Raw genomic sequence first — 6,000 nt, 5'->3', positions numbered from 1 at the left:
AGAGGATACCAGGTAAAAGTGTGGATTACCGGTTGTAGCCAATGTCAAGCAGTGTTACACTAGACATGCGATGTTGGTGTAGAGTTGTAGTAAATACAGAGGAACTGCTGTGGTTTACAATGTATCGTTCATGTAATGTAAGAGGATATCAGGTAGAAGTGTGGATTACAGGTTGTAGCCGCTGTCAAGCAGTGTTACACTAGACATGCGATGTTGGTGTAGAGTTGTAGTAAATACAGAGGAACTGCTGTGGTTTACAATGTATCGTGCAGGTAATGGAAGTGGATACCAGGTAGAAGTGTGGATTACAGGTTGTAGCCGCTGTCAAGCAGTGTTACACTAGACATGCGATGTTGGTGAAGAGTTGTAGTAAATACAGAGGAACTGCTGTGGTTTACAATGTATCGTGCAGGTAATGTAAGAGGATACCAGGTAGAAGTGTGGATTACAGGTTGTAGCCAATGTCAAGCAGTGTTACACTAGACATGCGATGTTGGTGTAGAGTTGTAGTAAATACAGAGGAACTGCTGTGGTTTACAATGTATCGTGCATGTAATGTAAGAGGATATCAGGTAGAAGTGTGGATTACAGGTTGTAGCCGCTGTCAAGCAGTGTTACACTAGACATGCGATGTTGGTGTAGAGTTGTAGTAAATACAGAGGAACTGCTGTGGTTTAAGATGTATCGTGCATGTAATGTAAGAGGATATCAGGTAGAAGTGAGGATTACAGGTTGAAGCCGCTGTCAACAGTGTTACACTATACATGCGATGTTAGTGTAGAGTTGTAGTAAATACAGAGGAACTGCTGGGGTTTACAATGTATCGTGCAGGTAATGTAGGAGGATACCAGGTAGAAGTGTGGATTACAGGTTGTAGCCGCTGTCAAGCAGTGTTACACTAGACAAGCGATGTTGGTGTAGAGTTGTAGTAAATACAGAGGAACTGCTGTGGTTTACAATGTATCGTGCAGGTAATGTAGGAGGATACCAGGTAGAAGTGTGGATTACAGGTTGTAGCCAATGTCAAGCAGTGTTACACTGGACAAGCGATGTTGGTGTAGAGTTGTAGTAAATACAGAGGAACTGCTGTGGTTTACAATGTATCGTGCAGGTAATGTAAAAGTATACCAGGAAAATAGTGGATTACAGGTTGTAGCCGCTGTCAAGCAGTGTTACTCTAGACATGCGATGTTGGTGTAGAGTTGTAGTAAATACAGAGGAACTGCTGTGGTTTACAATATATGGTGCAGGTAATGTAAGAGGATACCAGGTACAAGTGTGGATTACAGGTTATAGCCAATGTCAAGCAGTGTTACACTAGACATGCGATGTTGGTGTAGAGTTGTAGTAAATACAGAGGAACTGCTGTGGTTTACAATATATGGTGCAGGTAATGTAAGAGGATACCAGGTAGAAGTGTAGATTACAGGTTGTAGCCAATGTCAAGCAGTGTTACACTAGACATGCGATGTTGGTGTAGAGTTGTAGTAAATACAGAGGAACTGCTGTGGTTTACAATGTATCGTGCAGGTAATGTAGGAGGATACCAGGTAGAAGTGTGGATTACAGGTTGTAGCCAATGTCAAGCAGTGTTACTCTAGACATGCGATGTTGGTGTAGAGTTGTAGTAAATACAGAGGAACTGCTGTGGTTTACAATGTATCGTGCAGGTAATGTAGGAGGATACCAGGTACAAGTGTGGATTACAGGTTATAGCCAATGTCAAGCAGTGTTACTCTAGACATGCGATGTTGGTGTAGAGTTGTAGTAAAAACAGAGGAACTGCTGTGGTTTACAATATATGGTGCAGGTAATGTAAGAGGATACCAGGTAGAAGTGTGGATTACAGGTTGTAGCCAATGTCAAGCAGTGTTACACTAGACATGCGATGTTGGTGTAGAGTTGTAGTAAATACAGAGGAACTGCTGTGGTTTACAATGTATCGTGCAGGTAATGTAGGAGGATACCAGGTAGAAGTGTGGATTACAGGTTGTAGCCAATGTCAAGCAGTGTTACACTAGACAAGCGATGTTGGTGTAGAGTTGTAGTAAATACAGAGGAACTGCTGTGGTTTACAATGTATCGTGCAGGTAATGTAAAAGTATACCAGGTAAAAGTGTGGATTACAGGTTGTAGCCGCTGTCAAGCAGTGTTACTCTAGACATGCGATGTTGGTGTAGAGTTGTAGTAAATACAGAGGAACTGCTGTGGTTTACAATATATGGTGCAGGTAATGTAAGAGGATACCAGTACAAGTGTGGATTACAGGTTATAGCCGCTGTCAAGCAGTGTTACTCTAGACATGCGATGTTGGTGTAGAGGTGTAGTAAATACAGAGGAACTGCTGTGGTTTACAATGTATCGTGCAGGTAATGTAAGAGGATACCAGGTAGAAGTATGGATTACAGGTTGTAGCTGCTGTAAAGCAGTGTTACACTATACATGCGATGTTGGTGTAGAGTTGTAGTAAATACAGAGGAACTGCTGTGGTTTACAATGTATCGTGCATGTAATGTAAGAGGATACCAGGTAGAAGTGTGGATTACAAGTAGTAGCCGCTGTCAAGCAGTGTTACACTAGACATGCGATGTTGGTGTAGAGTTGTAGTAAATACAGAGGAACTGCTGTGGTTTACAATGTATCGTGCAGGTAATGTAAGAGGATATCAGGTAGAAGTGTGTATTACAGGTTGTAGCCGCTGTCAAGCAGTGTTACACTAGACATGTGATGTTGGTGTAGAGTTGTAGTAAATACAGAGGAACTGCTGTGGTTTACAATGTATCGTGCAGGTAAGGTAGGAGGATATAAGGTAGAAGTGTGGATTACAGGTTGTAGCCGCTGTCAAGCAGTGTTACACTAGACATGCGATGTTGGTGTAGAGTTGTAGTAAATACAGAGGAACTGCTGTGGTTTACAATGTATCGTGCAGGTAATGTAAGAGGATATACAGAGAAGTGTGGATTACAGGTTGTAGCCGCTGTCAAGCAGTGTTACACTAGACATGCGATGTTGGTGTAGAGTTGTAGTAAATACAGAGGAACTGCTTTGGCTTACAATATATCGTGCAGGTAATGTAAGAGGATGCCAGGTAGAAGTGTGGATTAGAGATTCTAGCTTCTGAACACATGCATTTTACCAGCAACATTATAAGAAAGGATCCAAATAAAACATGACACGATATATATTAAACCAACTCTTATATTGATTAAGTTGATTTTAAATACTATCTTATGGCGATTATATTATGTTTTACAAAAAGCATTGAAGATAGGTTTCTACAAATAAAATTTAACTGACTAAAAAAAAGAACAAAGATTTACCATTGCAAATTTTTGGTAGCTCATTTCAAAACTATTTTTAGTATAGGTTGATCAAAATGTGATAATTAAATGAAAACTTGTATATAATTAATTTTCACAAGGCAATATTAAACAAAGCCCTCATATGATAATTGTAGCTTAAAGCAGTGCTAATTTATTATCATAACGTGATTTAGGAAACCATTAATAACTCCAAAGACATTGGAGCAATTAATTCACAGGCTAACAAATACGCCGATGTATGTATTAGAGTGGGCGATGTGGGTTTTGCCAAAGTGGTTTAACAGTCCAGCAGAGAAACTAAAATTACAACACTTTTGCACATAATATTTATTCGCCGATTGATCAAATAACATACAGAGTTTAATTAACTTTACTATTGATGTGTATACCTAAAGTCCCTTTAAGAAGTTACCCTGTATTTAGTGTTTTATTACATGTAGAGCACATTTACTTTGTTGACTGCGCAACTTTGTGTGTGCCTCAACATCACATAACAGCCATTTTACTGATTATAATATCTAAAGTAACACAGTGGGTTGGGTTAATTGAAATAAGATAATGTCAACGGTTTGCTTAGTTACAATAAACATTTAAAAACGTGTACTTAATAATGGATTAAAAATGTCTTGATTGAGCAGTTTTACAAAGCTGTTATTGTAAAACAGGGAAATTAATGGGTATTGTTAAAATAACTATTGAAAGGGATTTCACAATTTATGCATCTGCATTTAATGCATTTGCATTAATTAGAATTCTTTTACATATTTTTGCAATTCAGTAGACGATATTCGTATTCTAGTATATCTCCTCAGGTTGATAAGATTGAATATTATTAGGTTAGGTTGGTTCTGTACAAGAGATTAAGAGCCTTTAATACAGGAGCTCCAGAGACTTAGGCATCTATTAACTACAGAAATTATGACCCCTTCGTAATTTCACAATGACTGTTGTATTTATGTAAACATTTAATATTTAACATTTTCACCTTGACGTGGTAAGTCAGTCTATGAGATAAACAACATAATAGATACGTTTTTTCAACGTATTTAGTAGTTACACTGCTCTTTTTGATATATTGGAAGCCATTTAGCTAATGTTACTTAATATAAGGTTTATTAATATTAGGTTAGACAAAAAATGGTAAAAAACCCTCTTTACTCTATTAAACAATTATTGAAGAAGTCAAAAAGCTATAAATCCTGTTGTCAATCAGTACATATTTCAACATTTCATTAAAGTTTTAGTTGTTATTTTCTTTGTGACGATGGACTGCACAGCTCTAATTATTAGTTTAGTTTCGACTCAATCTATCCAGCAACTGCTGGTCAACGATGAAGAAAAGAAGTAAGTATGAAGTAAGTAACTTATAATTTTGCAAGCTACTGAATACATTTTGTAGGCCTATGTTTCATTTATGATAAATGAACGAATTAAATAATGTTAGCCTTTTATCCTAGGGGTTCTTATTAGTAATAAAGTGTGTACTTTCATTGCCATCATTGTACCAACGATTCAGGAGTAATTGTTCTAAAATATTAAGTTTAACTAGCAACTTCAGAAAGGATTTCCATGATTGGTGAGTTGTATAGTTCAATTTTATTAAACACTTTGTAATTAACTAACGTTATTGTTAAAACGCGATACTGATTCTTCTAAAAGGGGTATACTTTTTAAATAATCTCAAGAAAACATAGTACAAAAAGAACTTCAATTTTAATCAGGCATAACTATTCAAGACCAACTCTAACAATCAATCAAAAGGAAAACACTAATTGCAAAATGTAAACAAATAAAACATCTGATGAATTAAATTAACATATAAATAATCATCTAGAGACAGTCATTTTCAACATACTCCCACCTTTTGAGTCTTAAAGTTTTCATTATTTAAAGACTCAAAACACATATTATCATATTAAAAGTTCAGTCTTTTTGGTAACTTAATTTGTTTTCCTCGTTTTCTAAATTTAACTTTATTTACAACTTTTCCATTTGAACTTTCTTTATCTTGCACTTCTTCTACCTCTTTTTCGTTTTTTTACAGACTTTTTCAATTCATATCCAAAAGCGTCTTCATCACATTCACAAATCTTATTATTTTCAGATTCCATCATGACAGTTACAGGATCCTCTATATTATGAATGTCTACACTACTCTTGTCAGACATAGGAATGTTAGGCGTTAATAAAGATGTTACAGTCATTACACTTGATTCAGACGTCACTCCTTTTAAATTTACTTTTCCCATTAACACCCAACCAAGTAAAGTTTCCATTGCAACTAAATCATTCGTCAAAACATGACGTTTCCCTGTAAACAACTTTCCACCAATATCAGATCCAATCAAAACTTCAATTGGCCCTTCTACAGTGTCAGAAACATTAATACCAAAAGACTGTAATTTGTTTATCCAAGGGCCCGCTTTGATTGTTGAAATATTATTACATATCACATCTTGATCTAATACCTCAAAGTTGCAATAGTAATTGTTACCCAAATCACTTAACCTTACTTTATGTCGATTGTGTTTTACAGCATTTGTTACTGATCCACCAAACAATGCATGATTAAGGGTTTCCTTTCCAAATGATACATACCCCATTTCTTCTGCAGTTTTCTTCAAAATGTAGGACCTTTGAGAACCAGAGTCAAAAATGACTCGTGCTGCTCGTTCGT

Source organism: Macrosteles quadrilineatus, unplaced genomic scaffold (genome assembly GCF_028750875.1).
Source record: "Macrosteles quadrilineatus isolate MER2022 unplaced genomic scaffold, UCM_ALF_1.0 Scaffold_6__1_contigs__length_79288215, whole genome shotgun sequence".
Classification (NCBI taxonomy): domain Eukaryota; kingdom Metazoa; phylum Arthropoda; class Insecta; order Hemiptera; family Cicadellidae; genus Macrosteles; species Macrosteles quadrilineatus.
The sequence above is the reverse complement of the archived record's forward strand: the minus strand, read 5'-3'. Positions refer to the sequence as shown.